General features: G+C 42.1%; 1 protein-coding gene across 1 annotated transcript in view; it reads left to right on the top strand.

The window, feature by feature from the left end:
* The window catches only part of NT5E (5'-nucleotidase ecto), a 211,609-nt gene that overhangs the window by 161,982 nt on the left and 22,513 nt on the right, over nt 1–27,114 (top strand). The window lies entirely within an intron of this gene.

The raw sequence follows: 27,114 nt of genomic DNA, 5'->3' as shown, positions 1-27,114 counted from the left end.
ATGACAAACCTATTGCCTTTGTAAGTAATACCATCGACAACTGTAAGGTCACTGCGGTACATCCAATAATCATGGATAGACAGCGGGCACGCATGTTTTTCTGCTTGCCAACCTTTCAGAATGATATCTTTCAACACTTTCATTGTGTAACTTTTTGGCTTGAAATCTAGTTATTTCTGCAGATCTGCACATAGTCACTGCCTTTTCTAGTGTTAGGTCTTGCTCTCTCAGCAATCTCTCTCTGAGTCCATTATCAGGTATTCCACAGACAATACGATCTCTAATCAGTGAATCCTTTAAATCACCAAACTCACAGGTTTTACTGAGTGATTGCAGCTCTGTAACATACTGATCAAATCCATCTACAGACTTCTGATCACATATGAAAAACTTATATCTTTCATATGTCACATTTTTCCTTGGCACAAAATAATCTTCAAACTTTTGCATTATAGAAGATAGCACCATATTCTGCCCCTCATCAAACTGAAAACTGTTATAAATGTCCAGCACATCCTCTCCTATCACATGGAGGAAAATGGATGCCTTCGTTTTGCCAGCCTCTGTATCAGCTCCACATGCAGCAAGATATATATTAAACCTTTGCTTAAATCTTTTCCAGTTTTCAGACAAGTTACCAGACATCAGCATGCCGGTTGGAGGAGCTAGTTTATCCATGGTTACTCACTGTTTGAAGAGAGGAGCACACGGCAGGCTTTGCAGACACCGAGTATCACAGGCTTACAGACTGCTGCAAGATTCTTTCAAACTCTGAGAGCACTAACAGTCCAAGTTAAAATTCTTCTGACACCATGTTTTGTTCATATGTTTGTAAATCCAGTCATCAGGACACAGAGACATGTGAGTTCACTGCTGTGCTGTTTATTCCATCACTAACTCCAGACACACTGCACACTGGACCACCCACTTCCTAGCATCCCCCTGGTCCTAGGGACCATCACTGAAGATTCAGGCTTACACATGGTAGTAAGGGAGTGTCTACAAATATTAAGCATTCTAATACACTAATATCACACCACCTTGACTAAACTATTAAATAGTCTCCACCACATCATTAAATAGCTAACACCAATGCACCCAAATCTTTAAAGCTTTCACACAATTACCTTCTTCCAGTGAAGGGGGGTACTCACGGAGCGATAATCTAAGCAATCTGACTAGATTGCTTAGATTTTAAGCAGCAATCACTCCGTGTGTACCCCTCACAGCGATAGCGATGCACAGCCCCACGCATTGTTATCGATGGTGCTAGATTGGCCAAGTTAGCAGGTCGCTCATTTCACCTGCTGGGTGAAATAAGCAACCCCCCCCCCACGTCTCCCCCCGCATGCTCAGCACACATCTCTCCCACATCTGCCCGTGAATACGGGCCTTAAGTAAGACTCCGGAGCTATGAACAGTAGTATGATATCTCGTTTGTCTGGTTGCTGTCTGATAGTGTGAACGTGTCAACAGAATTGTTGCCCCGTGTGTGACTTGCTGTGATGGAAATGGAAGTTGTCAGACAATGAGCCGTTAGAAGGGGATAATGGCCACGCTATTGCACACAGGAGATGGGAATAAGACAAAAGTGGAGAATGTGACACACTGATGGGGAAGAGATGGCCATCGGTAGGTAAATCATTGATGATGCCATCTGTGTTTAACATCAATGGCATGAACTAATCAATTGTTTGCACTCATCCATGACATTCCTGCAGCGGAGTAGGCAGACAGCAGGCAAATCACTGAAGGGTGCGGGGCTTAGAGGTAGGTCCGTGGCTAAGGTCTGTACCCCTGTACCCAGGGGAAAAAAACACCCAATACATTTCTGCCTCTTGCACCTTGGTGGCAGAGGATCATTGGTTGTCCACCATCAGTGGCAAAACCTTCAACCTGCAGTAGCAATACCTGTGATGCTGATGAAAGGGAAAGGGAAAGTCTGTCACAAGGGAGGTTGTGGGAAACAGAGCAAGAGGCTGTCACACTCAGAGGAGGAGATGGTGGGGGAGTCAGTCACGTGGCTGAAGTACTTACAGGGGAAAGCTTTCAAACCTGTCAAACACATAGGGAAGGAAAGGGGAGACAGAGAGAACATTATCAGTATAAAATTAAAGGTCTTAGCTTGCTTTTCCCTCACCGTTAGCACAAAAATAAAATAAAGTGTAAAAATAGAAAATACATATATTTCTCTGACGTCCTAGTGGATGCTGGGAACTCCGTAAGGACCATGGGGAATAGCGGGCTTCGAAGGAGGCTGGGCACTCTAGAAAGATTTATGACTACCTGGTGTGCACTGGCTCCTCCCACTATGACCCTCCTCCAAGCCTCAGTTAGATTTTGTGCCCGGCCGAGGTTGGATGCACACTAGGGGCTCTCCTGAGCCCTTAGAAAGAAAGTATAGATTAGGTTTTTTATTTTCAGTGAGACCTGCTGGCAACAGGCTCACTGCAGTGAGGGACTAAGGGGAGAAGAAGCGAACTCGCCTGCTTGCAGCCTGATTGGGCTTCTTAGGCTACTGGACACCATTAGCTCCAGAGGGATCGACCGCAGGCCCAGTCCTTGGTGTTCGGTCCCGGAGCCGCGCCGCCGTCCCCCTTACAGAGCCAGAAGCAAGAAGAGGTCCGGAAAATCGGCGGCAGAAGACATCAGTCTTCTCCAAGGTAGCGCACAGCACTGCAGCTGTGCGCCATTGCTCCTCACACACACTTCACACTCCGGTCACTGAAAGTGCAGGGCGCTGGGGGGGGGGGGGCGCCCTGAGAAGCAATTATAACACCTTGGCTGGCAAAAATACCACAATATATAGCCCTAGAGGCTATATATGTGGAAAATACCCCTGCCAGAATCCAGACAAAAGCGGGAGAATAGGCCGCGGAAAAGGGGCGGAGCTATCTCCTGCAGCACACTGGCGCCATTTCTCCTTCACAGATCCACTGGAAGGAAGCTCCCTGGCTCTCCCCTGCAGTCTACACTACAGAAAAGGGTAAAAAAAGAGAGGGGGGGCACTAAATTTAGGCGCTGTATATAATTATATAGAAAAAGCAGCTATAGGGGACATAACTCAGTTAGTCCCTGCATTATATAGCGCTCTGGTGTGTGCTGGCATACTCTCACTCTGTCCCCCCAAAGGGCTTTTGTGGGTCCTGTCCTCTGTGGAGCATTCCTTGTGTGTGTGCGGTGTGTCGGTACGGCTGTGTCGACATGTTTGATGAGGATAATGATGTGGAGACGGAGCAGATGCCTTTAGAAGGGATGTCACCCCCTGCGGGGCAGACACCTGAATGGTTGAACTTATGGAAAGAAATGAGTGCACGTATAGACTCCTTACATAAGAAATTTGACGACATGCCTAATGTGGGACAGCCGACTTCTCAGCTCGTGCCTGTCCAGGCGTCGCACAGGTCATCAGGGGCTCTAAAACGCCCGCTACCTCAGACCGCAGACCCAGATGTCGACACTGATACTGACACCAGTGTCGACGACGATGAGTCTAATCTGATGCCCACTAAGGCCATTCACTGCATGATTGAGGCAATGAAAGAGGTGTTACACATTTCTGATATAAATACAGGTACCACTAAAAAGGGTATTATGTTTGGGGAGAAAAAACTACCCATAGTTTTTCCCCCATCAGATGAATTAAATGAAGTGTGTGAAGAAGCGTGGGCTTTCCCTGATAAAAAATTGGTAATTCCTAAGAAGGTACTAATGGCGTTCCCTTTCCCGCCAGAGGATAGGTCACGTTGGGAAACACCTCCTAGGGTGGCTAAAGCACTCACACGTTTATCAAAAAAGGTGGCACTACCGTCTCCGGATACGGCCGCCCTCAAGGAACCTGCTGATAGAAAGCAGGAGGCGATCCTGAAGTCTGTATATACACACTCAGGCATTATACTTAGGCCAGCTATTGCGTCAGCTTGGATGTGCAGTGCTGCCGCTGCGTGGTCAGATAAACTGTCAGAAAATATTGACACATTAGACAGAGACACGATCCTGTTAACCATAGACCATATAAAAGACTCAGTCTTATATATGAGAGATGCACAGAGGGAAATCTGCCGACTGGCATCTAAAGTTAGTGCATTGTCCATTTCTGCTAGGAGAGGCTTATGGACTCGCCAGTGGAAAGGAGATGCAGATTCTAAAAGGCACATGGAAGTGTTGCCATATAAAGGTGAGGAATTATTTGGGGATGGTCTCTCGGACCTAGTTTCCACAGCAACGTCTGGGAAGTCAGCATTTTTACCCCATGTCCCCTCACAGCCTAAGAAGGCACCGTTTTATCAGGTTCAGTCCTTTCGGACCCAGAAAAACAGGCGTGGAAAAGGCGGATCCTTTCTATCCAGAGGCAGAGGTAGGGGAAAAAGGCTGCAACAAACAGCAGGTTCCCAGGAGCAAAAGTCCTCCCCCGCTTCTTCTTCCAAGTCCGCCGCATGACGGTGGGGCTCCACAGGCGGAGCCTGGTACGGTGGGGGGCCGCCTCAAGAATTTCAGCGATCAGTGGGCTCGCTCACAGGTGGATCCCTGGATCCTTCAAATAGTATCTCAGGGGTACAAACTGGAATTCGAGGCGTCTCCACCCCACCGGTTCCTAAAATCTGCCTTACCGATTGCTCCCTCAGACAGGGAGGCGGTGCTAGCGGCAATTCACAAGCTGTATTCCCAGCAGGTGATAATCAAGGTACCCCTACTTCAACAAGGCCGGGGTTACTATTCCACACTATTTGTGGTACCGAAACCGGACGGTTCGGTGAGACCCATTTTAAATTTGAAATCCTTGCATAAAAAAATTCAAGTTCAAGATGGAATCGCTCAGGGCGGTTATTGCGAGCCTGGAAGAGGGGGATTACATGGTATCCCTGGACATCAAGGATGCTTACTTGCATGTCCCCATTTACCATCCTCACCAGGAGTACCTCAGATTTGTGGTACAGGATTGCCATTACCAATTCCAGACGCTGCCGTTTGGACTGTCCACGGCACCGAGGGTATTTACCAAGGTGATGGCGGAAATGATGATACTCCTTCGAAAAAAGGGAGTTTTAATTATCCCGTACTTGGACGATCTCCTGATAAAAGCGAGGTCCAAGGAACAGTTGTTGGTGGGAGTAGCACTATCTCAGGAGGTGCTGCACCAGCACGGCTGGATTCTGAATATCCCAAAGTCACAGCTGGTTCCGACGACACGACTACTGTTCCTGGGAATGATTCTGGATACAGTCCAGAAAAAAGAGTTTCTCCCGGAGGAGAAAGCCAGGGAGTTGTCATCTCTAGTCAGAGACCTCCTGAAACCAAAACAGGTATCAGTGCATCGCTGCACGCGGGTCCTGGGAAAGATGGTGGCTTCTTACGAAGCAATTCCCTTCGGCAGGTTCCATGCCAGAATCTTTCAGTGGGACCTGTTGGACCAGTGGTCCGGATCGCATCTTCAGATGCATCGCTTGATAACCCTGTCTCCAAGAACCAGGGTGTCGCTACTGTGGTGGCTGCAGAGTGCCCATCTTCTAGAGGGCCGCAGGTTCAGCATACAGGACTGGGTCCTGGTGACCACGGATGCCAGCCTTCGAGGCTGGGGGGCAGTCACACAGGGAAGAAACTTCCAAGGACGATGGACAAGTCAGGAGACTTCCCTACACATAAATATTCTGGAACTAAGGGCCATCTACAGTGCCCTAAGTCAAGCAAAATCCCTGGTCCTACACCAGCCGGTGCTGATCGAGTCAGACAACATCACGGCAGTCGCCCATGTAAATCGACAGGGCGGCACAAGAAGCAGGATGGCGATGGCGGAAGCCACAAGAATTCTCCGATGGGCGGAGACTCATGTACTAGCACTGTCAGCAGTGTTCATTCCGGGAGTGGACAACTGGGAAGCAGACTTCCTCAGCAGACACGACCTCCACCCGGGAGAGTGGGGACTTCATCCAGAAGTCTTCCAGATGCTGGTAAACCGTTGGGAAAAACCACAGGTGGACATGATGGCGTCCCGCCTCAACAAAAAGTTAAAAAGATATTGCGCCAGGTCAAGGGACCCTCAGGCGATAGCTGTAGACGCTCTAGTGACACCGTGGGTGTACCAGTCGGTTTATGTGTTCCCTCCTCTGCCTCTCATACCAAAGGTATTGAGAATAATAAGAAAGCGAGGAGTAAACACAATTCTCGTGGTTCCGGATTGGCCAAGACGAGCGTGGTACCCGGAACTTCAAGAGATGCTCTCAGAGGACCCGTGGCCTCTACCGCTCAGACAGGACCTGCTACAGCAGGGGCCCTGTCTGTTCCAAGACTTACCGCGGCTGCGTTTGACAGCATGGCGGTTGAACACCGGATCCTAAAGGAAAAGGGTATTCCGGAAGAAGTCATTCCTACGCTTATTAAGGCCAGGAAAGATGTTACGGCAAAGCATTATCACCGCATATGGCGGAAATATGTTGCATGGTGCGAGGCCAAAAAGGCCCCAACAGAGGAATTTCAACTAGGTCGATTTCTGCATTTCCTGCAAGCAGGAGTGAATATGGGCCTAAAACTAGGCTCCATTAAAGTACAGATCTCGGCTCTGTCGATTTTCTTTCAAAAAGAACTAGCTTCAGTACCTGAAGTTCAGACATTTGTGAAAGTAGTGCTGCATATTCAGCCCCCATTTGTGCCTCCTGTGGCACCTTGGGATCTCAACGTGATGTTGAGTTTCTTAAAATCACATTGGTTTGAGCCACTAAAAACCGTGGATCTGAAATATCTCACGTGGAAAGTGGTCATGTTATTGGCCTTGGCTTCAGCCAGGCGAGTGTCAGAATTGGCGGCTTTATCATGTAAAAGCCCTTATCTGATTTTCCATATGGATAGGGCAGAATTGAGGACTCGTCCCCAGTTTCTCCCTAAGGTGGTGTCAGCGTTTCACCTGAACCAGCCTATTGTGGTGCCTGCGGCTACTAAGGATTTGGAGGACTCCAAGTTGCTAGACGTTGTCAGGGCCCTGAAAATATATGTTTCCAGGACGGCTGGAGTCAGAAAATCTGACTCGTTGTTTATCCTGTATGCACCCAACAAGCTGGGTGCGCCTGCTTCTAAGCAGTCTATTGCTCGCTGGATTTGTAGTACAATTCAGCTTGCACATTCTGTGGCAGGCTTGCCACAGCCAAAATCTGTGAATGCCCTTTCCACAAGGAAGGTGGGCTCATCTTGGGCGGCTGCCCGAGGGGTCTCGGCTTTACAACATGGCCGAGCAGCTACTTGGTCAGGGGCAAACACGTTTGCAAAATTCTACAAATTTGATACCCTGGCTGAGGAGGACCTGGAGTTCTCTCATTCGGTGCTGCAGAGTCATCCGCACTCTCCCGCCCGTTTGGGAGCTTTGGTATAATCCCCATGGTCCTTACGGAGTTCCCAGCATCCACTAGGACGTCAGAGAAAATAAGAATTTACTCACCGGTAATTCTATTTCTCGTAGTCCGTAGTGGATGCTGGGCGCCCATCCCAAGTGCGGATTGTCTGCAATACTTGTACATAGTTATTGTTAACTAAGGGTTATTGTTGAGCCATCTGTTGAGAGGCTCAGTTGTTTTCATACTGTCAAACTGGATATAGTATCACGAGTTGTACGGTGTGATTGGTGTGGCTGGTAAGAGTCTTACCCGGGATTCTAAATCCTTCCTTATTATGTCAGCTCGTCCGGGCACAGTGTCCTAACTGAGGCTTGGAGAAGAGTCATAGTGGGAGGAGCCAGTGCACACCAGGTAGTCATAAATCTTTCTAGAGTGCCCAGCCTCCTTCGGAGCCCGCTATTCCCCATGGTCCTTACGGAGTTCCCAGCATCCACTACGGACTACGAGAAATAGAATTACCGGTGAGTAAATTCTTATTTTATTCCCATGTGAAAAAATGCTGTACTCAACTAATAAAGCACACTTCCATGAAGTTCTTTCACTGTTGCCATCCTGAAAAGGGGATACATAGGGAGAATCATAAGCCCATTGTTCTGCGAAAACACCCATAAGCCTATTAGTGTTTTATGGTTTTATATTTTATGCAGAGCTGTGTTTTTGTCTTTATTTGGCAAATGTGAAAGGGAGGATTAACAAGCACATTTTTAGAGTCTGATTTTCCAGTCATCCAGTTGACCTTTATGCAAATATTTTAGTTGCAAAACCTTTTACTTCTCACAAGCTGTTGCTTCTTGCTTATATATTATGGTCAAAATCCAACTGTAGCCAGTAGCTATGCTTTATTTCCCTAGTTTTATGTATCGGTTTATTGATATTTCTTTATCTATAACACCGAATCATGTGCAAACATTTTTTATTTTCTGTCGATGCCTTGGAAAAGTTGACAGCTTTACTCACCTCGCTAGTCACCTCCTTTAACAAACAAACCAATACTCATTTTGTGACCAAGACACAAGTTCCATTTAGTACACAATATGCTTTTTATTCAAAGCTAGCAATCTATGCATAATTTAGATGACTTCACTTTTCTGAAATTCCTAAGCATTTCCAAATAACAGTCTGTTATACTGTTCATGAAGACTAAAAATTAGCATGGACTCTACTGACACAATCAAATGTGGAAATATATTAAACTAGCTGTTCTACTTGTTCTTCGCACGGGAGTTTTTGGTTTTCAGGGTTGTAAATATAAATGAGTGTTCACAATTTGGTAACTTTGTAGAGATGTACATTTGAGATGTCTTAATGTAAGTAAATATTAATACACAATTCTTGGCGTTACCCGAGAAGCATCCGTCGCAGATACAGTAAAAAGTGACGGGACTGTTTTGTAGATTACTAAATTGTACACACTGGAGGTGCAATCCAAATTTTGATCCTATTGTCCATTTGTGTGATATTTTTCAGGCAACGCAAGCCAAGCATCGGTAATGACATCATTGTGTCAACCGTCTTTTCATCCCCTTAGGGGAGGAATATAAAAATTTGATTTACGTAGTTTTCCTATTTCCCACCTGAAGAATACCTATGTTAAATGTCAGCTTCCTAATGTATGTGAGTGAGTGAGGACTTTCACATATATATATATATATATATATATATATATATATTTAGATGTATTAAATTTGTCTTTGTATATATATCTCTGTATATAAAAATATATTTTATTTAGAAGAGACAACTTTACTAACAGTAATTACTCACAGTAGCAAAGGGAATAAATTCACAAAACAAGTGAATTATAAAAGCTGGTTGAAATTCTGTGATTACAATTTGTTTGGTAAGCAGACAGGAAAATAACACACAAAACCCTATATATATATATATATATATATATATATACACGTAATGTCTTGCCACAGTTTACTAGTGTGATGTACAAGATTTTAAGAGCTGCAGCGTTTGAATAACATTCAGAACTGTATAATTTTGTCTTGTCCATTTCATTTTGGCAAGCTAGGGAGATTTAAAATCAGGAGGAGCGGTATATGAAAAACATTATGATAAAAAAAAGACAAACGCAAGGTAGCATGTACTTGTTATTAATGCAACATTTTTCATTTAATTAAGAACCTTTACTTGTCTTTATATGGAGCAGGAAAAAATTGTAAAGAAAAATTTTAAGGTAACGTTATGCAAAGTTTCTTTGGTTGCATGGCACTGTGGTTAAAACCATGGAATCATGGTTAACTTCTGGAAACAAAACTTGTAATGACTGACATAACATGAAAACAAAAGGCTGTAAATATTCAAATGAATTTTCACACAGATAAAATAATCCACACAAATATAGGGGCTGATTCACAAAATCAGCAATGGGAGCAGCATACGCAGGCGTAGGTCCTCTCCTGCGCATGCATTTAATGCGGATAAATAACAAGAGAAAAAAGAAAAAGAATTCTGCGCCTAGAGACACTGTGAACTTAGAATAATAAAATAAAAAGAAATCTCTTGTTCATACAATATTTATGTAAAACTAAGAACAAAGAGGAAAAACCCTCAAGATCCAATGTAAATGCCTCCTATCTGCTGCCGTCAAAAAACAGGGCGGAACTCAACTCTGACTAGAAATCCACTTAGCACATAAAGATGAGACAGCACTGACTGGAGACATATAAATAAAAATACTACTTTTTACTGATTAGACAATATGCATTCATTATACACATGCCGGCTGGCCGGTCAGTAAGATTACATATCACTTTAAACAAAAACAATTACTAAAAATTAAGAAAATAGGAAAACAGATAGAAAACTCCAAATATTAAAAAATTTAAAACTTAGATCAAACATCAAATAATATAAATTACATTTCAGACTATTTCATAAAATATAGTGATAGCATCAGTTTCCTCCAGTTTTCTATATAAGACAGGTATTAATTTCACTGTCATTCACCGATATGAGAAAAGTACTCTGATAAAACTGATCTTCTGTGCACTAAGGGGGTCATTCAGACCTGATCGCTCGCTAGCGTTTTTTGCAGCGCTACGATCAGGTCAGAACTGCGCATGCGTATGCACCGCAATGCGCAGGCGCATCGCACGGGTTCAAAGCGGATCATGCTGTGCGATGGGTTTTACGAAGAATCCATTCGCACAGCCGTTCGCAAGGAGATTGACAGGAAGAAGGTGTTTGTGGGTGGCAACTGACCGTTTTCAGGGAGTGGTTGGAAAAACATAGGCGTGTCCAAGCGTTTGCAGGGTGGGTGTCTGACGTCAATTCCGGCCCCGGACAGGGTGAAGTGATCGCAGCAACTGAGTAAGTTCTGGGCAACTCAGAAACTGCACAGATTTTTTTTGTACCGCTCGGCTGCACATGCGATCATACACTTGCACAGCTAAAATACACTCCCGGTGGGCGGCAACTATGCGAACGCAGGACTGTAAAAACCAGCTAGCGAGCGATCAGGTCTGAATGACCCCCACAGTTTCAGTGATCTGCCTTAGATCAATAATAGATCAATAATAAAAGTCTAAAGTCCTGGCCAGGGCTTTTTTAAGAAATGTATCTTGTGCAATTGCTGGGCATGAGCCCACTCACTTCCACCTGGAGGGTCCTGTTTTCTCAGCTCCTATTAGGATCGCTGGACCTTTAGAAGATAGGTTTTTCAGGATGTTGCTTCTTCTTAGGTTTGGTGGTATAGTGCCGGTTTGTGTAAGTAACGGGGCTTCTAACGCATCTCTCCGCCTCCTAAATGGATTCAGCGGCTTCCTCAGAGGTAATGGGTCACTAATCCCCTTGTCGGGTTTACATATCTGTATCCCACCTGTACGTGACTACATCATAGCCGTTTCCCACTGTGAGCGCCGGTGCTACTACTTCCACTGTTGATAATCCCCCACACCTCGCTTCAGAATCTCTCAGTGCGCATGCGTGTTTGCAGGCTTAGATGTTAGTGCGGACGCCGGCTGTGTGTCAAGCCTCATTCTGAAATTCCTAATGCACATATAATAGTTATGAGCGGCTCCATATTATCCTAGGTAGCCGGCTGCATTCCAAACCACATTTTAGAGTTTCTTAAAATTATATTTACCATTGTAACATCTTTCATTATGTGCACAGTTATTTTGTTTCCATTTTTACAAACAAGAAACTACAAGCTACTGAATTAAATAATGGATCACTTTTTTTGATTTGACACAAGATGGAGGTGATATGGGCTTTATATCCCCCTATCTGTGTGATCACGAGACAATAGCTACTAAGGGGGCACATTGTTTGAAACAGGAGACTGTGTGGGTCGGCCAGTATTGGGGAGATACAATAGGGCATAATGTGCTCTTCCCCATGTTTTAAGGAGGAAAACATGGCGCCGGTGCGCCTTTATACACAGCCATGCTGCATATACAGGGCGGCTACCGGTAATCTCGATGGTCGCAATGCCTGCGTTGCATTCACATTTTTAAATGTGATTGCAGCGCTTGGCGGCACTTCTCATGCTGGGCAGCCTTACCCTGTACTGTGCGGCCCCCAGCATGAGATTTTTTTCAGTAGCAGATTTTGCGATTTAGTAGAATCTGCTGCTGAATGAGGGACATTAACATAACTCATTTTCATCACTAAATACTATAGAAAGCTCTTAGGGTGTTTATAAATTATATTTCAGCAATAATTTAAGGCTGGAACTTGAATAGCTTTTTTGAAATGAGTTAAGGATGACTGTAAATTCTGTTCAGTAACAATAATAATAATTTTATTTATATAGTGCTCTTTCTCCAACAGGACTCAAGTCGTAGTATGTGTTCTGAATATTATATATATATATATATATATATATATATATAGAAGTAATTCCAGTTTCCTGGGGGGCACTCTCCTTTAAACATCATCACATGGAGCTTCTTTAATCCATAAAGGCTTTATTTGGTCACATAATTGGCTTTATTCAGTCGACGTTTCGGCTCTACAAGTGGAGCCTTTCTCAAGACAAGCCTTATAAATAATTTTATGTTGAAAATAGTCACAACCTATACAAATAACAAATACATAGAAATGAATAAATACAATCAAATCTCACGGGCCCAATCAGATAATCACCATAGCTGTGCAATCCGTGTAATCAGTAAAATCAGTAAAAGGAGCAGAGAGTGTTGGATAGTGACAAGCCAAAGATATTTCAACAAGGATATCTATCTCTCTAATAGACATATCCAGTAAAGTACATAGCCAATCACCACTCCACAGTGTGACGCCTACAAAGATAATAATAATGGCGTACTTACTAGAGTAAATATAACTCAAAAAAATAGCAACAATATAGCACTGAGGATGGATCCGTGGTTACTCCAATATAGTTAACCTGTGGAAAGAACAACAGGAGCTCTATAGCCATTTCAAAAACTAATGGTTCAATCTCAAATGTCACCCATTTCATAGGGTAATTTCACTTACTTCACACAATAGAAATATCCTGGATGACTATCCAAATAGTGGCACTTTGCACAGTGGAGCCTCTGCACAAAAGATATTAGAGATGCACCATAACCAATAAGTCCCTTCATATTTAAAGGATTGGTCTCAATCAGTATACACAAGATGTAATGTAAGCCATATCGTTTCTTACCCCTAAGGATCACGAATCAACATCCAGTCAGTGTGGCTGCCTGATGTCTAATGTGCACAGCGTGCCTTATAAACTCATTAAACCGGAAGTGCCATCTCACCCACAATAATGTGTAAATCACCGTTTATCATAAACACATACTGCTCTTTGGATCTCTGGGCTTCCCCACTGTAGTCCTTATCGCCCTATTAACTAAACAAAGTCATACAGACTTATCCCGAATTCGAGTACTACACACTTCATGGCCCGTCACGGCCGCGTGCGTGTCATCCCCCGGAAGTCGCATACCCGATGCGTTCCAACTCCCGGAAGTGGTAAGTAAGAAAATTCTCACGATCTCCGGCGTGTATCGTAACCTGGCAACCTGACGCCAAGACATATGACAGTGTGGTAAGTGAGACCACGGCGCACACCACCACTCAGACGTGATATATTTAAAGCCTTCCCGGAACAAGTATGGGTGATTTTTAATCCTCCAAAATCCACTATGTCATCCTCGTTATAAAACAGCTCTGTCACCAACAACTCTCATTATAAGCTCACTCGTAATAGACTAAAGGTGTAATATTCAATTAAGAATATTCATAACCATAGATCTCAAAAGAATCCTGTATAGTTCAGGGTCAATAAACCCATAGTTACAATCTAATTAATTTAAAGAACATATACCTAGATCAATATATATATATATATATAAGGTGTATCTAATCAGGCCAGTGGGAATAGACTTACAGAGAAACAGTTATAAATGATATACTAAACATATACTATAAAAAATTAATTAAAAATATTCAGTATCGAGATACACCAATCCTAATAATATAATGTATCCATGTCTCAACATCACAAAAAATATATCAAAAGAAAGAAAACACTAATAGACATGTTACAAAAAAATATTCATGGTGTTATATTCATTAAGTCCCCTCGGAGCAACAGTATCAAGTCTGTTGATCCAAAAGCTCTCTTTCTTTTTTAATGCTAATGTCCTATCTCCCCCATTAGAAGGAGGGGGGATCCAGTCAATCAGCATAAATCTAAGGTTCGTCACCTGGTGTTTATTTTCCAAGAAATGTCTCGCTACAGGTTTGTCAGAGAACCCAGTTTGGATGGCGGCTCGTATTGTGGTCCTATGGTTCGCCTTCCGGTCTCTAAAACATCTAGATGTAAGCCCCACATAATAGAGACCGCACGGACAAATTAAGAAATATATCACATGATCTAATTTGCAATGCAAATGGTATTTTATCTTGATATTTTTCCCTGTGTGTGGGTGTGCAAAGCTGTTTCCAGTCCTCATGGCCCTACAGGTGGTACAGTTGCCGCAAGAGAAACAACCCGGCTTTATACTCATCATTTGGGTAGGGTTCATTCGCTCATCAGGGACCAAGGTAGGCCGCATAAGCAACTGCTTCAGATTAGCCCCACGCCCATAGGCCATCAAAGGTGGCCCCATGTGTGTAAATGGCAATAGGGGGTCTGTCGCTAGAATTGGCCAATGTTTGCGTAGGATCTTATTAGTTTCTGTGGCATGGCTATCATATCTGGTAGTATAGATCATTCTACCGACATTCTTACGGTTTTTAGAAACCTTATGTAAAAATATATTACGTGCCTTACGCAAACATTTCTCTAAAGTGCGTGTAGTGTAACCACGCTGTCTAAATCTGCACATCATTTCTTCCAATTGGGCTTCCCTAGCCTTGTCTTCTGTGTTATTCCTCATAACACGAAGTAATTGAGTTACAGGCAAATTGTCTTTTAGTGCAGGTGGATGAAAACTGCTCGTAAGTAATGTGGTATTCCTATCCGTAGGTTTCCTGAAAAGCGTGGTAGTGAACCCTCCCTTGTTATGTCCTATAGTGACATCCAAAAAGTTGACAGACTCCGCTGAAATCTCATATGTGAACTTAATGGGGCTATCGAGATTGTTCACCTGGTCTATCATATCCATAAAGGACTCACGAGTGTCCAACCATACCACAAAAACATCGTCTATAAACCTTTTATAGATCTTAATGTTCTGTCCAAACTCAGCAAGTATATGCCTCTGTTCAAATACCGTCATGTACATATTCGCATACGAGGGAGCGAGGTTAGATCCCATTGCGGTACCTGATACCTGGTAATAGTATTCATTCTTATACTGAAAGTGATTGAGTCCTAATACCAGGTTGGTTAGCTCTAGAATGTATTCAGTTGGAATTCCCTTAGTCGGTTCCAGGGCGATCAGTTCTCTCAATGCTCCCAAACCTTCGGCGTGGGGTATTACAGTGTACAGTGATTGTACATCCATTGTAGCAAGTAATACATTATCAGGCAAATCCTGACAAGTTTTTAAATGTTCCAATAAATCACTGGTATCACGAATGTAACTAGGACTCTTAATAACATACGGCTGTAGTAGGGAGTCAATGAACTGGGCTATAGGTTGTAGCAGCGATCCTTCAGCTGCTATTATCGGTCGCCCCGGTGGATTTCGTAAGGATTTATGCACCTTGGGCAGTGTATAAATTATTGGGCAACTAGGTTTGTCAACCGTCATATATTCATATAAATCAGTATCTATCCATTGGTTGTCAAAACCTCTCTTAAGGCATGCGTCAATTTGACTTTTGACATGTGTCAAGGGATTGTTCCTAACCTTCCTGTATGTTAATTCATCTCTAAGTTGACGATTGATCTCTAAATCATAGTCCACCCAGTCCTGTACGACCACAGCCCCACCCTTATCTGCTGGGCGAATTACCAGATTATCATTTGAACGTAATTTTTGGAGAGCTTGTCGCTCATCCGCGGGTAGGTTGTCGTACAGTCTGGGGGGTTTTATCGAACGAGTATCTTTAGCAACCATTCTAAGAAAAGTTTTTAAGCTTGAATTAGTAGACGGGGGATCAAATTTAGATGATCTTTTAAACTGCGTTTTAGATTTATTACATTCTTTACCCGCAAAATGTTCTCTAAGACGTAAGTTTCTACCAAACCTGTACTGATCAATGGTGGTCTCAAATGTTTTATGTGGAAAAAAAGGAACAAAAGACAAACCACGGGCTAATAGGCGTGTTTCTGCCTGATCCAATACTGTGGAAGAGAGATTGAATACGGAACTTAAGTCTGATTCCTGCGACCCTGTCTTTTTGCCACCGCCCCTCCTCGTGTGCGTGCGATGCCTTTTGAGGTGCCTACGGGGGGTGTGGTCCTGGAATCGGTTCCTTGATCTAAAAAACGTTGATCACTGGTTTTATTATCCGAGAGATCAGTCTCTGAAGTAGAGACAGTCGAACCCAGATCCCTAGAATAGTTTTGACGTCGCTGCTGCCTATATGGTCGAGTGTGTCTATCAGCAAACGACTGGTTGCTATTACCAAGTAACCAACGGTACACTGTATGTGTCTGATAGTCTGTTGTTACCGTGGTCAACTTCTTCCTTTTAAAAGAAGTCAGCTCTTTACGATAAGAGTCGACTTGATTTTGTAATCTATCAAGCCACCCAGAACTCTTGTCTTCCCTCAAAAGGGGTATTGATGTAATCTCAAGTTGTTCTAACTCGCCTTTGACCTTTTTTAGCTCATTACTAGCTTCCTCAACAACTAGCACAAGCAAATCAAGGGAACACTTATTCAAAATCCTGCACCATTTGGTGCAAAATACGGGATTACTACGACCCAATGTCGGGATATTGTTGATTCTAAACCCCCGGGGAATTAATTTACGGCGATGATATTCGGACAGAAACTGACCATGTAACTGGAGGTCAACCTCACGTCGTTTAAGTTTTAACAATTTATAGAAGACATCCGCCGACGTCTCCGCTGGTAATGCCTCGAAGTCCACTCTATCAAACAACACTTTCTCAATCTCATCATCAGTAAATGAAATTGTCCCTTGTTCTGCCTGTGCTAGAAGTCCCTCATCAAACAGACATGTTGCTCCATGGGCCATAATCAAACCAACTAAAACATAAAAATCCTGATACTGAAAGTCTCTAGATTGAAGTTATACATTCACGTATATACATACATAGGTAAATACAAATGACGGGTGTCAAGAAAAGAGTGACAGTAATTTACTGACAATCCATAATATCCATGGAGGTCCTGCACTCGCGTCCGTAAATAATCAGCTGTGGGGTGCACCCAGTAGAATCCACACAATCTTGGTAGATCAACGTATATAGAAGTAATTCCAGTTTCCTGGGGGGCACTCTCCTTTAAACATCATCACATGGAGCTTCTTTAATCCATAAAGGCTTTATTTGGTCACATAATCGGCTTTATTCAGTCGACGTTTCGGCTCTACAAGTGGAGCCTTTCTCAAGACAAGCCTTATAAATAATTTTATGTTGAAAATAGTCACAACCTATACAAATAACAAATACATAGAAATGAATAAATACAATCAAATCTCACGGGCCCAATCAGATAATCACCATAGCTGTGCAATCCGTGTAATCAGTAAAATCAGTAAAAGGAGCAGAGAGTGTTGGATAGTGACAAGCCAAAGATATTTCAACAAGGATATCTATCTCTCTAATAGACATATCCAGTAAAGTACATAGCCAATCACCACTCCACAGTGTGACGCCTACAAAGATAATAATAATGGCGTACTTACTAGAGTAAATATAACTCAAAAAAATAGCAACAATATAGCACTGAGGATGGATCCGTGGTTACTCCAATATAGTTAACCTGTGGAAAGAACAACAGGAGCTCTATAGCCATTTCAAAAACTAATGGTTCAATCTCAAATGTCACCCATTTCATAGGGTAATTTCACTTCACACAATAGAAATATCCTGGATGACTATCCAAATAGTGGCACTTTGCACAGTGGAGCCTCTGCACAAAAGATATTAGAGATGCACCATAACCAATAAGTCCCTTCATATTTAAAGGATTGGTCTCAATCAATATACACAAGATGTAATGTAAGCCATATCGTTTCTTACCCCTAAGGATCACGAATCAACATCCAGTCAGTGTGGCTGCCTGATGTCTAATGTGCACAGCGTGCCTTATAAACTCATTAAACCGGAAGTGCCATCTCACCCACAATAATGTGTAAATCACCGTTTATCATAAACACATACTGCTCTTTGGATCTCTGGGCTTCCCCACTGTAGTCCTTATCGCCCTATTAACTAAACAAAGTCATACAGACTTATCCCGAATTCGAGTACTACACACTTCATGGCCCGTCAAGGCCGCGTGCGTGTCATCCCCCGGAAGTCGCATACCCGATGCGTTCCAACTCCCGGAAGTGGTAAGTAAGAAAATTCTCACGATCTCCGGCGTGTATCGTAACCTGGCAACCTGACGCCAAGACATATGACAGTGTGGTAAGTGAGACCACGGCGCACACCACCACTCAGACGTGATATATTTAAAGCCTTCCCGGAACAAGCATGGGTGATTTTTAATCCTCCAAAATCCACTATGTCATCCTCGTTATAAAACAGCTCTGTCACCAACAACTCTCATTATAAGCTCACTCGTAATAGACTAAAGGTGTAATATTCAATTAAGAATCTTCATAACCATAGATCTCAAAAGAATCCTGTATAGTTCAGGGTCAATAAACCCATAGTTACAATCTAATTAATTTAAAGAACATATACCTAGATCAATATATATATATATATATATATATAAGGTGTATCTAATCAGGCCAGTGGGAATAGACTTACAGAGAAACAGTTATAAATGATATACTAAACATATACTATAAAAAATTAATTAAAAATATTCAGTATCGAGATACACCAATCCTAATAATATAATGTATCCATGTCTCAACATCACAAAAAATATATCAAAAGAAAGAAAACACTAATAGACATGTTACAAAAAAATATTCATGGTGTTATATTCATTAAGTCCCCTCGGAGCAACAGTATCAAGTCTGTTGATCCAAAAGCTCTCTTTCTTTTTTAATGCTAATGTCCTATCTCCCCCATTAGAAGGAGGGGGGATCCAGTCAATCAGCATACATCTAAGGTTCGTCACCTGGTGTTTATTTTCCAAGAAATGTCTCGCTACAGGTTTGTCAGAGAACCCAGTTTGGATGGCGGCTCGTATTGTGGTCCTATGGTTCGCCATCCGGTCTCTAAAACATCTAGATGTAAGCCCCACATAATAGAGACCGCACGGACAAATTAAGAAATATATCACATGATCTAATTTGCAATGCAAATGGTATTTTATCTTGATATTTTTCCCTGTGTGTCGGTGTGCAAAGCTGTTTCCAGTCCTCATGGCCCTACAGGTGGTACAGTTGCCGCAAGAGAAACAACCCGGCTTTATACTCATCATTTGGGTAGGGTTCATTCGCTCATCAGGGACCAAGGTAGGCCGCATAAGCAACTGCTTCAGATTAGCCCCACGCCCATAGGCCATCAAAGGTGGCCCCATGTGTGTAAATGGCAATAGGGGGTCTGTCGCTAGAATTGGCCAATGTTTGCGTAGGATCTTATTAGTTTCTGTGGCATGGCTATCATATCTGGTAGTATAGATCATTCTACCGACATTCTTACGGTTTTTAGAAACCTTATGTAAAAATATATTACGTGCCTTACGCAAACATTTCTCTAAAGTGCTTTGATGGCCTATGGGCGTGGGGCTAATCTGAAGCAGTTGCTTATGCGGCCTACCTTGGTCCCTGATGAGCGAATGAACCCTACCCAAATGATGAGTATAAAGCCGGGTTGTTTCTCTTGCGGCAACTGTACCACCTGTAGGGCCATGAGGACTGGAAACAGCTTTGCACACCCACACACAGGGAAAAATATCAAGATAAAATACCATTTGCATTGCAAATTAGATCATGTGATATATTTCTTAATTTGTCCGTGCGGTCTCTATTATGTGGGGCTTACATCTAGATGTTTTAGAGACCGGATGGCGAACCATAGGACCACAATACGAGCCGCCATCCAAACTGGGTTCTCTGACAAACCTGTAGCGAGACATTTCTTGGAAAATAAACACCAGGTGACGAACCTTAGATGTATGCTGATTGACTGGATCCCCCCTCCTTCTAATGGGGGAGATAGGACATTAGCATTAAAAAAGAAAGAGAGCTTTTGGATCAACAGACTTGATACTGTTGCTCCGAGGGGACTTAATGAATATAACACCATGAATATTTTTTTGTAACATGTCTATTAGTGTTTTCTTTCTTTTGATATATTTTTTGTGATGTTGAGACATGGATACATTATATTATTAGGATTGGTGTATCTCGATACTGAATATTTTTAATTAATTTTTTATAGTATATGTTTAGTATATCATTTATAACTGTTTCTCTGTAAGTCTATTCCCACTGGCCTGATTAGATACACCTTATATATATATATATATATATATTGATCTAGGTATATGTTCTTTAAATTAATTAGATTGTAACTATGGGTTTATTGACCCTGAACTATACAGGATTCTTTTGAGATCTATGGTTATGAATATTCTTAATTGAATATTACACCTTTAGTCTATTACGAGTGAGCTTATAATGAGAGTTGTTGGTGACAGAGCTGTTTTATAACGAGGATGACATAGTGGATTTTGGAGGATTAAAAATCACCCATGCTTGTTCCGGGAAGGCTTTAAATATATCACGTCTGAGTGGTGGTGTGCGCCGTGGTCTCACTTACCACACTGTCATATGTCTTGGCGTCAGGTTGCCAGGTTACGATACACGCCGGAGATCGTGAGAATTTTCTTACTTACCACTTCCGGGAGTTGGAACGCATCGGGTATGCGACTTCCGGGGGATGACACGCACGCGGCCGTGACGGGCCATGAAGTGTGTAGTACTCGAATTCGGGATAAGTCTGTATGACTTTGTTTAGTTAATAGGGCGATAAGGACTACAGTGGGGAAGCCCAGAGATCCAAAGAGCAGTATGTGTTTATGATAAACGGTGATTTACACATTATTGTGGGTGAGATGGCACTTCCGGTTTAATGAGTTTATAAGGCACGCTGTGCACATTAGACATCAGGCAGCCACACTGACTGGATGTTGATTCGTGATCCTTAGGGGTAAGAAACGATATGGCTTACATTACATCTTGTGTATATTGATTGAGACCAATCCTTTAAATATGAAGGGACTTATTGGTTATGGTGCATCTCTAATATCTTTTGTGCAGAGGCTCCACTGTGCAAAGTGCCACTATTTGGATAGTCATCCAGGATATTTCTATTGTGTGAAGTAAGTGAAATTACCCTATGAAATGGGTGACATTTGAGATTGAACCATTAGTTTTTGAAATGGCTATAGAGCTCCTGTTGTTCTTTCCACAGGTTAACTATATTGGAGTAACCACGGATCCATCCTCAGTGCTATATTGTTGCTATTTTTTTGAGTTATATTTACTCTAGTAAGTACGCCATTATTATTATCTTTGTAGGCGTCACACTGTGGAGTGGTGATTGGCTATGTACTTTACTGGATATGTCTATTAGAGAGATAGATATCCTTGTTGAAATATCTTTGGCTTGTCACTATCCAACACTCTCTGCTCCTTTTACTGATTTTACTGATTACACGGATTGCACAGCTATGGTGATTATCTGATTGGGCCCGTGAGATTTGATTGTATTTATTCATTTCTATGTATTTGTTATTTGTATAGGTTGTGACTATTTTCAACATAAAATTATTTATAAGGCTTGTCTTGAGAAAGGCTCCACTTGTAGAGCCGAAACGTCGACTGAATAAAGCCAATTATGTGACCAAATAAAGCCTTTATGGATTAAAGAAGCTCCATGTGATGATGTTTAAAGGAGAGTGCCCCCCAGGAAACTGGAATTACTTCTATATACGTTGATCTACCAAGATTGTGTGGATTCTACTGGGTGCACCCCACAGCTGATTATTTACGGACGCGAGTGCAGGACCTCCATGGATATTATGGATTGTCAGTAAATTACTGTCACTCTTTTCTTGACACCCGTCATTTGTATTTACCTATGTATGTATATACGTGAATGTATAACTTCAATCTAGAGACTTTCAGTATCAGGATTTTTATGTTTTAGTTGGTTTGATTATGGCCCATGGAGCAACATGTCTGTTTGATGAGGGACTTCTAGCACAGGCAGAACAAGGGACAATTTCATTTACTGATGATGAGATTGAGAAAGTGTTGTTTGATAGAGTGGACTTCGAGGCATTACCAGCGGAGACGTCGGCGGATGTCTTCTATAAATTGTTAAAACTTAAACGACGTGAGGTTGACCTCCAGTTACATGGTCAGTTTCTGTCCGAATATCATCGCCGTAAATTAATTCCCCGGGGGTTTAGAATCAACAATATCCCGACATTGGGTCGTAGTAATCCCGTATTTTGCACCAAATGGTGCAGGATTTTGAATAAGTGTTCCCTTGATTTGCTTGTGCTAGTTGTTGAGGAAGCTAGTAATGAGCTAAAAAAGGTCAAAGGCGAGTTAGAACAACTTGAGATTACATCAATACCCCTTTTGAGGGAAGACAAGAGTTCTGGGTGGCTTGATAGATTACAAAATCAAGTCGACTCTTATCGTAAAGAGCTGACTTCTTTTAAAAGGAAGAAGTTGACCACGGTAACAACAGACTATCAGACACATACAGTGTACCGTTGGTTACTTGGTAATAGCAACCAGTCGTTTGCTGATAGACACACTCGACCATATAGGCAGCAGCGACGTCAAAACTATTCTAGGGATCTGGGTTCGACTGTCTCTACTTCAGAGACTGATCTCTCGGATAATAAAACCAGTGATCAACGTTTTTTAGATCAAGGAACCGATTCCAGGACCACACCCCCCGTAGGCACCTCAAAAGGCATCGCACGCACACGAGGAGGGGCGGTGGCAAAAAGACAGGGTCGCAGGAATCAGACTTAAGTTCCGTATTCAATCTCTCTTCCACAGTATTGGATCAGGCAGAAACACGCCTATTAGCCCGTGGTTTGTCTTTTGTTCCTTTTTTTCCACATAAAACATTTGAGACCACCATTGATCAGTACAGGTTTGGTAGAAACTTACGTCTTAGAGAACATTTTGCGGGTAAAGAATGTAATAAATCTAAAACGCAGTTTAAAAGATCATCTAAATTTGATCCCCCGTCTACTAATTCAAGCTTAAAAACTTTTCTTAGAATGGTTGCTAAAGATACTCGTTCGATAAAACCCCCCAGACTGTACGACAACCTACCCGCGGATGAGCGACAAGCTCTCCAAAAATTACGTTCAAATGATAATCTGGTAATTCGCCCAGCAGATAAGGGTGGGGCTGTGGTCGTACAGGACTGGGTGGACTATGATTTAGAGATCAATCGTCAACTTAGAGATGAATTAACATACAGGAAGGTTAGGAACAATCCCTTGACACATGTCAAAAGTCAAATTGACGCATGCCTTAAGAGAGGTTTTGACAACCAATGGATAGATACTGATTTATATGAATATATGACGGTTGACAAACCTAGTTGCCCAATAATTTATACACTGCCCAAGGTGCATAAATCCTTACGAAATCCACCGGGGCGACCGATAATAGCAGCTGAAGGATCGCTGCTACAACCTATAGCCCAGTTCATTGACTCCCTACTACAGCCGTATGTTATTAAGAGTCCTAGTTACATTCGTGATACCAGTGATTTATTGGAACATTTAAAAACTTGTCAGGATTTGCCTGATAATGTATTACTTGCTACAATGGATGTACAATCACTGTACACTGTAATACCCCACGCCGAAGGTTTGGGAGCATTGAGAGAACTGATCGCCCTGGAACCGACTAAGGGAATTCCAACTGAATACATTCTAGAGCTAACCAACCTGGTATTAGGACTCAATCACTTTCAGTATAAGAATGAATACTATTACCAGGTATCAGGTACCGCAATGGGATCTAACCTCGCTCCCTCGTATGCGAATATGTACATGACGGTATTTGAACAGAGGCATATACTTGCTGAGTTTGGACAGAACATTAAGATCTATAAAAGGTTTATAGACGATGTTTTTGTGGTATGGTTGGACACTCGTGAGTCCTTTATGGATATGATAGACCAGGTGAACAATCTCGATAGCCCCATTAAGTTCACATATGAGATTTCAGCGGAGTCTGTCAACTTTTTGGATGTCACTATAGGACATAACAAGGGAGGGTTCACTACCACGCTTTTCAGGAAACCTACGGATAGGAATACCACATTACTTACGAGCAGTTTTCATCCACCTGCACTAAAAGACAATTTGCCTGTCTCTCAATTACTTCGTGTTATGAGGAATAACACAGAAGACAAGGCTAGGGAAGCCCAATTGGAAGAAATGATGTGCAGATTTAGACAGCGTGGTTACACTACACGCACTTTAGAGAAATGTTTGCGTAAGGCACGTAATATATTTTTACATAAGGTTTCTAAAAACCGTAAGAATGTCGGTAGAATGATCTATACTACCAGATATGATAGCCATGCCACAGAAACTAATAAGATCCTACGCAAACATTGGCCAATTCTAGCGACAGACCCCCTATTGCCATTTACACACATGGGGCCACCTTTGATGGCCTATGGGCGTGGGGCTAATCTGAAGCAGTTGCTTATGCGGCCTACCTTGGTCCCTGATGAGCGAATGAACCCTACCCAAATGATGAGTATAAAGCCGGGTTGTTTCTCTTGCGGCAACTGTACCACCTGTAGGGCCATGAGGACTGGAAACAGCTTTGCACACCCACACACAGGGAAAAATATCAAGATGAAATACCATTTGCATTGCAAATTAGATCATGTGATATATTTCTTAATTTGTCCGTGCGGTCTCTATTATGTGGGGCTTACATCTAGATGTTTTAGAGACCGGATGGCGAACCATAGGACCACAATACGAGCCGCCATCCAAACTGGGTTCTCTGACAAACCTGTAGCGAGACATTTCTTGGAAAATAAACACCAGGTGACGAACCTTAGATGTATGCTGATTGACTGGATCCCCCCTCCTTCTAATGGGGGAGATAGGACATTAGCATTAAAAAAGAAAGAGAGCTTTTGGATCAACAGACTTGATACTGTTGCTCCGAGGGGACTTAATGAATATAACACCATGAATATTTTTTTGTAACATGTCTATTAGTGTTTTCTTTCTTTTGATATATTTTTTGTGATGTTGAGACATGGATACATTATATTATTAGGATTGGTGTATCTCGATACTGAATATTTTTAATTAATTTTTTATAGTATATGTTTAGTATATCATTTATAACTGTTTCTCTGTAAGTCTATTCCCACTGGCCTGATTAGATACACCTTATATATATATATATATATATATATATATATATATATTGATCTAGGTATATGTTCTTTAAATTAATTAGATTGTAACTATGGGTTTATTGACCCTGAACTATACAGGATTCTTTTGAGATCTATGGTTATGAATATTCTTAATTGAATATTACACCTTTAGTCTATTACGAGTGAGCTTATAATGAGAGTTGTTGGTGACAGAGCTGTTTTATAACGAGGATGACATAGTGGATTTTGGAGGATTAAAAATCACCCATGCTTGTTCCGGGAAGGCTTTAAATATATCACGTCTGAGTGGTGGTGTGCGCCGTGGTCTCACTTACCACACTGTCATATGTCTTGGCGTCAGGTTGCCAGGTTACGATACACGCCGGAGATCGTGAGAATTTTCTTACTTACCACTTCCGGGAGTTGGAACGCATCGGGTATGCGACTTCCGGGGGATGACACGCACGCGGCCGTGACGGGCCATGAAGTGTGTAGTACTCGAATTCGGGATAAGTCTGTATGACTTTGTTTAGTTAATAGGGCGATAAGGACTACAGTGGGGAAGCCCAGAGATCCAAAGAGCAGTATGTGTTTATGATAAACGGTGATTTACACATTATTGTGGGTGAGATGGCACTTCCGGTTTAATGAGTTTATAAGGCACGCTGTGCACATTAGACATCAGGCAGCCACACTGACTGGATGTTGATTCGTGATCCTTAGGGGTAAGAAACGATATGGCTTACATTACATCTTGTGTATATTGATTGAGACCAATCCTTTAAATATGAAGGGACTTATTGGTTATGGTGCATCTCTAATATCTTTTGTGCAGAGGCTCCACTGTGCAAAGTGCCACTATTTGGATAGTCATCCAGGATATTTCTATTGTGTGAAGTAAGTGAAATTACCCTATGAAATGGGTGACATTTGAGATTGAACCATTAGTTTTTGAAATGGCTATAGAGCTCCTGTTGTTCTTTCCACAGGTTAACTATATTGGAGTAACCACGGATCCATCCTCAGTGCTATATTGTTGCTATTTTTTTGAGTTATATTTACTCTAGTAAGTACGCCATTATTATTATCTTTGTAGGCGTCACACTGTGGAGTGGTGATTGGCTATGTACTTTACTGGATATGTCTATTAGAGAGATAGATATCCTTGTTGAAATATCTTTGGCTTGTCACTATCCAACACTCTCTGCTCCTTTTACTGATTTTACTGATTACACGGATTGCACAGCTATGGTGATTATCTGATTGGGCCCGTGAGATTTGATTGTATTTATTCATTTCTATGTATTTGTTATTTGTATAGGTTGTGACTATTTTCAACATAAAATTATTTATAAGGCTTGTCTTGAGAAAGGCTCCACTTGTAGAGCCGAAACGTCGACTGAATAAAGCCAATTATGTGACCAAATAAAGCCTTTATGGATTAAAGAAGCTCCATGTGATGATGTTTAAAGGAGAGTGCCCCCCAGAAAACTGGAATTACTTCTATATACGTTGATCTACCAAGATTGTGTGGATTCTACTGGGTGCACCCCACAGCTGATTATTTACGGACGCGAGTGCAGGACCTCCATGGATATATATATATATATATATATATATATATATATAGTCTTTTTATTTTAAATAGGGTCTTATTGAATTATGTACCATAGTATTGACTTACAGGGGTGATGTCGGGAGATGAGCACTCTCTATGGGGTTCAATTTACTAAGATGGGATTTTTTTTTAGAACTGGTGATGTTGCCCATAGCAACCAATCAGATTCTATCTATTATCTCCTAGAAGCAGC

The sequence above is a fragment of the Pseudophryne corroboree genome, chromosome 4 (genome assembly GCF_028390025.1).
Source record: "Pseudophryne corroboree isolate aPseCor3 chromosome 4, aPseCor3.hap2, whole genome shotgun sequence".
Classification (NCBI taxonomy): domain Eukaryota; kingdom Metazoa; phylum Chordata; class Amphibia; order Anura; family Myobatrachidae; genus Pseudophryne; species Pseudophryne corroboree.
This window is presented reverse-complemented; position numbering and strand designations above follow the sequence as displayed.